This window comes from Bos javanicus, chromosome 3, assembly GCF_032452875.1.
Source record: "Bos javanicus breed banteng chromosome 3, ARS-OSU_banteng_1.0, whole genome shotgun sequence".
NCBI lineage: Eukaryota > Metazoa > Chordata > Mammalia > Artiodactyla > Bovidae > Bos > Bos javanicus.
Window position 1 is genome coordinate 61494933 of NC_083870.1, and position 9170 is coordinate 61504102.

The following is a 9170-nucleotide window of genomic DNA, read 5'->3' on the forward strand; positions in this document are numbered from 1 at the left end:
ACCTCTTTCTTTTTCTTGGGACACTAAAAATATCCCAAAAAATGTATAAAAAATGGCTAAGTACTTTTCAAATTTCCATTTAACCCATCTTCTCAAGTGAAAGGAGATCCCTCTTTCTTTCCTGGACATTCTCTCTTTTTCTCTCCTATAGCCGAGTCTGTCTTGTCTCAAATTTTCTCTCCTTCCTTTCCAGCTACAAGGAGCTGGATCACAGATCGCATCTGATGAGGTCTCAGCCATGAAGCCTATAGAACCAATGTGACAGGCAAGGGTTCAGGGATGGTAAGGCTGAGCATATGACTTGCTAATGGGGCTACAAATTGCTCCTCCTCAAGGAGAAAACTGGAAGTTGCATTACCAGAGTACAAACAGATGCGGGAGGCTAATATTCCATCAAAAGGTAGTATACCAACACAAACTAACTCAGGAAGAAGATGATTGAGGTTTAAATCAAGGCTCTGCCACTTGATAGCCCTGTGACTTTGTCACAATTTCCTTCTCCAGGGGATCTTCCCGACCCAGGGATCGAACCCGGGTCTCCTGCATTCCAGGCAGACGCTTTAACCTCTGAGCCACCAGGGAAGCCCTACTTAATCCTAGGGCCTCAGTTTTCTCCTGTGTAAAATGGGGCTCATGTGATTTACATCAGTATTAGCACAGGAAGTCTGTGTGCAGATCAAAAGTATAATCAAATAATTCTAACAAGTAATTTGTTAGAATGCCTCATACAGTAAATAAGCAATAAAATTAGTAGCTATCATTGATTCTGGTGATTTGGTGGTTTGGTGATCCGGTGGTTTCTATAACCAGATTTGTACGGTCAGACACAAAGTAATTATGTAGTCCTGTGCTTTCCCTCTGATGTGAAGCCAGAATTCAATGAAACAGCCAGAGTACTTCATAGGTAAATACAGCTCCAGGAGTCTTAATAAACCACTAGCTTGACTGAAATAACTCTGGGTGAGCCTGCCAGTTTGGGAGAGCTTGTGAGAGTTCATAATGAGGCAACTAGCATGGAGTGGACAATCTTAGAAAGCTTCCCTGAAGAAGAAACTTTTAAGGTTTGAATGGAAGCAGGTAGATGAAAATGGAGAATGGAAGAGAAAAGGGTAGTTGCAAAGACACTGTGTGGAAAGGAGTCTATCACAGAGAAATCAAATCCAGTGGGGTCAGTGTATGGTGAGCATGGGAATAAGTGGCTCAGGATGAGACTGAAGTGAATGATGAAAACCAAATCATTCAGACCCGATAAGTCATGCTGAGGGAGTCAAGGCAAAATCTGAGGAGTAATGAAAGGAAGGGGAAACATGTGTCTTCTGAGATGACTTCTGCATTCCCTTTTACTTCAAATTCCTGTTGATTCTTACAGATAATCATTCCCTGGGGCCAAGTCAACACTGATCAGTATTGAAAAATGAAAGTCTCACACACACACACACACACACATGCCACATATGCAAAAAAAAAAAAAAATACAGATCCCCAGAGGAAATTTAAAACAGGCAAGTTAGAGATGAATGACTTCCTTGTCACCCTTTGTTGACAGGTATCCCCTTATATTCCTCAGTGGCACAGATGTGAAGACATAGAAGTTCTTGATTATAATATCTGGACAGCTGAGGAATGTGACTGAGGCTCAGAGGAGGTGCCAGTTTAATAGCATGTAAAGATGTAAGAAAGGCTTCCTCAGTGGCTCAGCGGTAAAGAATCCACCTACAAAGCAGGAGCCACAGGAGACGAGGGTTTGATCCCTGGGTTGGGAAGATCCCCTGGAGGAGGGCATAGCAACCCGCTCCAGCATTCTTGTCTGGAGAATCCTATAGACACAGGAGAATGGTGGGCTACAGTCCAGGGGGTCGTAAAGAGTCAGACACGACTGAAGTGACTGAGCAAGCACGCATGCAGGCAAGGACGTAAGAGGTCAGGACATGTGGATTTGCAGACATGCATATTACAGTAGTTGTGTTAGTTGCTCAGTCCTGTCTGACTCTTTGTGACCCATGGACTGTAGCCTACCAGGCTCCTCTGTCCATGGATTCTCCAGGCAAGAATACTGGAGTGGGTAGCCATTTCCTTTCCCAGGGAATTTTCCTGACCCAGGGTTCAAAGCCAGGTCTCCAGCATTGTGGCTCTAGAAATCTACATGAGAGAATTAAGTAAATTTACTTCTCCAGTTTCTTAACCAGACAAAACAAGATAAAACCCAGCCACAGTTACCATATGGCACTTTCACAGGAATCATGCACACCTTGAGAGACCTGAGAAATGGCCTATTGATTAAGAGTCTTCCCTGTTGGATTGGAGACCTATGAGAAGACTCAGTAGAATCTGAAATGTTTAGGCACACCTCACACATCAAACCCTTGGAACCACTTCCTATCAAACTATACCCCATACTTAGCTTGATAATCAAGATTAAGCTGAAGTTACATATGTAATAGGATATTAATCTGATTTAGGTTTAAGATTGTGACAAAAGCAAAGTGACTAACAGGGGTGGTACTAAAAGGAACAAGGATAACTCAAAAAAATGCTGTTGCATGAGTCACAGTAATTTATTTAATAAATATTTATTGAGTACTATCTATGGGTCAGACTCTATTCTAAAGCATTGGGTAAAAGAGCAGTGAAGAAAACAAAAATCTTTATTAACATATATTCTAGTTAGAAATGGTAATGCTGCTTCGTGGTGAGGCTTTGATGTTTGACTAAAGCTGTTACATAAGCAGCCCAATAAGCTTCTGTTTAATAATCTGTGTGGTCAGAGGAACCTGAAGGCCTTAGTTTCAGTCTATGTGGTTTGCATGCCATCACAGACATACAGTGAGATGAACTGTGCTCTAATAAATACATTAGACTGGCCTGATCAATCAACAGACAATTTAGTCTACTTTGTTAATCTCCCTCTCTAGAATAAACCTCACAGTGCGACTATATTTGTGGAAAGTTCTCCATATTTCTAGAGCTTATCATACATGTGTTATGCTTAGTCGCTCAGCTGTGTCTGACTCTCTGGAACCCAGGTACTGTAGCCCGACAGGCTCCCCTGTCAATGGGGATTCTCCAGGCAAGAATACTGGAGTGGGTTGCCATGCCTTCCTCCAGGGGATCTTCCCAACCCAAGGATCGAACCCAGGTATCTCACACTGCAGGGCTGTCTGAGCCACCAGGGTTCTTATTGAAAATAGCAAGCTGTGAGAATAAAACAATAACTGAGTTTTGGTTTACATTTGCTTTAAAATAAGTATAATGAAGCCTCCAAATTTCTCTAATTATTTTTCTAACTATTGAATCTATAATTGGTGTAGATAGGCTTGGTGGAGACTCAAAGAATTACCATATATCCTAGAGATTATTTCTTATTCTATTTAGACAAAGCAAGTGAATATTATTGGAGCTTTCTTGCCTACTAATATTTTTTAAACACAAGGATTATTGTATATATCTTGGAGTGAGTTTCTGTGTTCATTAAGGGTTTGTTAGAGATCAGAGTGTTTTTGGTAAATTACACAGTTTGACAAGTTGAAAAGATAGATGAGACATAGATAATGACTATTAATTAATGAGTCACTAATAAATCATGAAATAGCTCCCTATATACACTACTTTTTCAACAAATTTTCATTGACAGCTGACAGTGTTTCAGGCTCTTGCCCTCATAAAATGTATAACCTAGACAAGCATTAAAAAATAAGTATATATTTCTACTTATATATTTATAAATATATAAATAAAACTATATTTACAAATTATATTGAATATTGTGAATAAAAGTTTAGGGTACATTATATATATATATATATATATATATATATATATATATATGATAAGAAGTGCCATTAATTGGGATGTTGGAGAGGGAAATGGCAACCCACTCCAGTGTTCTTGCCTGGAGAATCCCAGGGACGGGGGAGCCTGGTGGGCTGCCGTCTATGGGGTCGCACAGAGTCAGACACGACTGAAGTGACTTAGCAGAAGTCTAGAAACTTGGCAGATTTGGGAGGGTCATGAATTCAGTTTTAGATGTATTAAGAAGATGCCTGTGAGACTTTCAGCAACAGAGATGTTACACTGAAATTCACAGATATAATTTTCGAGCTATATTTTTTTCACAAAAAGAAGACTTCTATATCACCGTAACTATTGCTGCTGCTGCTGCTGTTTAGCCACTAAATTGTGTTCTACTCTGTGACCTGTAGCCTGCCAGGCTCCTCTGTCCATGGGATTCTCCAGGCAAGAATACTGGAGTGGGTCACCATTTCCTTCTCCAGGGGATCTTCCTGACCTAGGAATCAAACCTGCGTCTCCTGCTTGAGTGATAGGTTCTTTACCACTGTGCCGCCTGGGAAGCCTCATAATCCTAACTAGAAAGCAATTAATCTAATAAAGGTATCCTTAAAATAATGGGAAAGCAATGTTGAATATGTGTTAATTTGGCCTGGAAGTAGTGGAATAAAAACAACGAAAGTCATGACTCTGCTCCATACATTCCAATTTGGCAAAGGTTCTACAGATTAACAAATTGTGTTTGGCAAACAAAATACATTTACTCTTTTTCCAGGGGAAAAAAACACGAAGATAAATATCAAAGGACTTCTTTTTTTTAATTGACACTGCTTGATCACCACCACTCTGCTATCCTGCAAAATATTACCCCCAAGACCGTAGATCTCTGTGAAAAATTACCTACGTGACACAGAAAGATCAACTTTTCAAAGTGGAGGTGGAAGAGGGGGGACAACTAGCACAGTAGTCCTGGGGAAATCAACAGCAAGCACTGTGATCTGAGTCAAAGTTAAGTAGCCCAGACTAAAAGTAGCTGCTGAGACATGAAAAGCAGAGCATATTGGCAAAAAAAAAAAAAAAAGAAAAAAGAAATCAGAGTGTTTTCTGAACTTCCACCAATTTGGTTGAAAGTCAGCTTCTAAAATAGGAGCTCTTCGATAAACAGGTTTTATACCAGCTCTATAATGGGAAGCTTAAAAGATCATTTACTAATTTGAATTTCTATGAGGAATAGGGCAAGTGCTTCCTAGACCATGAAAGAGTATGAGTTAACTGCTCACACTTGCAACTGTGATGAGGTGATGAATGCTGACGTCAAAACCTCAGCCCCAAGGTCCTGGAAGATGTTTGACAGCCATAGAGTTCAAAAACTGATGTGCTTTCTTCCACTGGCTATACACATGGAAACTAAGTAAAAATCTTGAAAGTGAAATACCCTGAGAATAGAATCATTCAACATATAAACTTGTTTTGACTTCTTGAGAAAAACAAGGGGGAGAATGAAAAAGGAAAGAAACAGAGATTCAACCATTACATTTTTCTGCTGATCCTGAAGGCATGTGTGTTTTTTGATATGATTTAATTACAAACAATTTGATTCATTTAAAAAAATAAGGAAAGAAGGGAGGGACAGGAGGAAGGGTAAGACAGAAGGAAAAAGAAAAATCTTAAAATGAAATCATTAAAATCTGGAAACTGTAAGGAGTCTGAGAAGTGTTCTAAACCAGATCACATTTTGGTAATCTCTTCTTTCCCTCGGACTACTGTTCACCCACCTTCTTCTTGATCAATCACACTGAAAGGAAACCTGGCCCATTCTCGTGTTAGATGCATCTAATGTATTCTTCAGTTTTTCCTTATGTTGAATTTTAATCTGCATTCCAATAACTTATACTTACGGGTTCTTATTTTCTCCTCTAAGTTTACCAAATTATGTCCACTCCCTTTTTCTCACAAGCCCTTCAGTACCTGAAGACCTATAGTTTCAGCCACCGCAGACCCCCAGATCTATGAGAAACCCAGTCTAAGCAGAAGCACAGCAAGCAGAAGCAGACCATCCCTCAAAGGAAATGCGGCTTCGGGAGCCGGCTATGACATCATTGTGATTAGAGAAGATGTTGTAGCTGGACCCCTGGGTTGTCGAGCATTTGTTAAACATTAAGCAGTGAAGCCCATCTCCACAGGGAAACTAGAAACAACTGTAAATGGGGTCAGACTTGCCCAAGGGAGCCTGAGGCAGAAGTATTCTGACACAAACAGAAAGGATTGATGTCTCTGATGTAGTTAGTAAGGCAGTTCTTACATTGCAGTTTGGTTCAGTAACATGGGAATTATTTGATTCTACTGAAGCTAAAACAGAAAGCCTGTTCATAAAGGCATTGTTTTGTCCCATGCGGGAGACCACGGGGAACTAAAGAATCTATGAAGGAGGATAGAAGATGGCAAACACAGTGGAGCATCCAGCTCCAGGAAGACTAACAGGAAGTTCCACAGCAGCTCAAACACAGGGCCCTCGAGATGATAGATGAGCCCTGTGTAGGGAGAGTGATTGCAATAAACTGTGTGAACTCAAAACTCAGTCAGGAAGGAAAGCAAGACTGAAGAGAGCCTGCTCTTTATAGAAAAGGGATATATTTTCTTCAAAATTTCAATTGCAAAAAAAAAAAAAAATTTCAATTGCAGATTTTCTGCAGATACACTTGAAGTTGTGACCCAAGAACTGGTACACAGAGAGTAATGTTTAAAATGCGGTAGCTAACAAATTTAGAATAAAGTTTCTTTGTTCTTGTAGAAAAATTCTTCACATTCAAACCCACTGCATAAAAGAGAGAGGACTAAATATCCGAGAAATAAATCTTAGATAAGAAAGCAACACAACATAAGAGCCAGTCAAGTAGGGCTAAACATGCCGAGGTCAAGAGGCAAGTTACATTAGTGGAAATAAATCAGTGGATTATAGGCCCTCTGACCATCAAGACAATCCTTATCCATGATCTTAATGAAAGGAATGGACAGGAATTGTTTGGACCCACCTATCAGATCTTGATTGGACCCAAAAATCAATAGCTTCACTAGCATCTTGATAGCACTAATAGGAAAAGTCATATTTCCTATAACTGAATGACTATAAGTAAAATGTTAGAATTAAAGAAATTTGCAAGTGATTCCAAACAAAACAAAACAAAACAAAATTTGCATTCGTGTTTCTTTATGTTATTAAATTAGGCAACATTATTCTTAGAAATTACACCTTTTGGGTGGTTTCTCAACTCACAATGAACTCTCTTTTTGACCCATTTACCTTCTGAAACAAGCCCTTGATGACTTTATTTATATTGATTTGTTCCCAAGTTAGAGCAATTGTGTTTTCCATAGAAATTATGCAGAAGGAATTCTAGCTCGGTTTGGTCCTGTGTTTTTAACAGGGTGTTATAGACTCAGTGTCCGCCATGTGGTCTGAAAAGCAGAAGAAAAGCCTACAGAGGAAGAATTCTGCAATGAAAATGCAAACAGGCAAATACGAGGTATACAGTCTTTTCTAATTTATGATTCTAACTTTACTTCCTAATTCCAATTTTCTTCTGGACTGAGGGCCAATATACACTTTCCAATATTTTTCAAGAGGTATCTGTATATATGTCTCTCTTTTGCTTTAACTGGTTTAATTATTTTTATTTGTTTTTACTGATGCGCAGAGTGCTATATACTATAGAACAGGGCTGTGTGTCCGTTTTGAGCAAGATTTTCCACAGACCTAAGTTCACGCATAAAATTATGTTTTTTACCAATGCTTTCCTGAGTCAATCTGAACAGCCTAGCATAAGCCCGGGAACTGCAAGCCTTTCAGAGAAGGCCTCTGGCAGAACTGAACTCACCTAAGCAAACATATCCATACCCGAGGCACCTGTCACGTGTCTGTACACTGATCTTGGTGCAAGAGTTTCCCTAGTGGACAAGATGCAGTCCTAACTTACAAGAAGACTGTAAAGTCTATGGAGGAGTCTACAAAGGAAATTTCAGTGCAAAATAGTAAGTCCTAAAATAGGAATAAACCTGGATGATATGAGAACAGATATAAGAACAGATATTTCATTTTATAGAGACCCAGAAAAGATGTCCAAGGGAAATGAGGCAAAAGGCAATATCCAAAAGATAAGTAAAAATTAAGCCAGACTAAACAGTTAGGATAAAGACAGCAGACTCCTATGTCAAAAGTCAAGCATGTCCCAAGCCTTATAGGCAAGAGTTAGCGTAAGCAACTCTTCACTGTGTCTGGCACCTAAAATTCAGAATAGGAGTAAAGTGAAAAAGAGCAAAGTCCAGATCCAAAGTGAGGAACTTGGATTTGATGCTAAAGGAAATGGAAAATATTTAATGGATTCCAAACAGGGGAGTTCCAAGACCAAAAATGTGTTTTAGGAAGATCATACTCTCCTAAACAGTTTGGAGGATGGTAAGCCTGCCTTCAAAGAGACCTGGAGAAGTAAACCGGTTCAGCGATCCATGCCAAACATAATGCCTAAGATTAAGAGAGTAAGTGTAGGGATTGAGAAAATGAGAAAATATAGTGAGCTAATGACCAAAGTGTTCTGCCGGGGAAATTGTATCTAAAAAATATGAGCTAAAGGATCATGTCACTTCTTACCATGATCCAAAAACAAAAGGCCCTGATGATAAATATAATCACATCAGAATATTTCAAGAATAGCTTTTTGTTCCAGAAGAAAACTTTAAGTCTTAGTAATTCATGGTTATCTTAGCCTCAAAGGGCTCCAAGACTGGATTGAAAACTTTACTTAACCACTTTACTGCCACATAAGTTACAAAGTCTGGGGCCGGCCATAAAGATGTTAATTTAATGAATATTCATAATCAATAAATATTCATTAAACAACATTTCCGTTACAGGCATGCTGTTGCTTCTGGCAGGTCCCGCCTGCATGGCAGAGTGCACTTGTTAAATGAGTGTTGCTCATCGCAGAAACACCTTATGGGATTTCATGAAAGAAGCTGCGTTCATCTACAATACATACAGATATGTAGAGACAAGTTTGAACAAATTCTGTACAAAAGAAAAAAAAAGCTTTTCGTCTTTGGTAAAATGCTTGTGTTTCACACGTCAAATGTGTGGCCAAATATGTGAAATTCTATGGGGGAAACCAAGTAGAATTCAAAGAGTTTTATTTCTGTCTCTATATGTGATGTAAGTGCAAAGGCAGTGGTCTCTAACAAGCTTGATGGCTGTCTGATGGAAGTTTTTAAATGCAAATGGAGAGTTGTGAGCATAAATGCTCAAAAAATTTTTTTCATTGGATGATGACTTCTGAGAAAACAATCTATTTAATATTAGATGAAATTGCTTTGATGCTGTATACATTTCAATT

General features: G+C 39.0%; 1 non-coding gene across 1 annotated transcript; it reads right to left on the reverse strand.

The window, feature by feature from the left end:
- Positions 1 to 510: 510 nt before the first annotated feature.
- On the reverse strand, positions 511 to 582 carry TRNAS-GGA (transfer RNA serine (anticodon GGA)). Its single transcript has one exon. It is a non-coding gene; the product is annotated as a tRNA-Ser (tRNA).
- Positions 583 to 9170: the final 8588 nt, after the last annotated feature.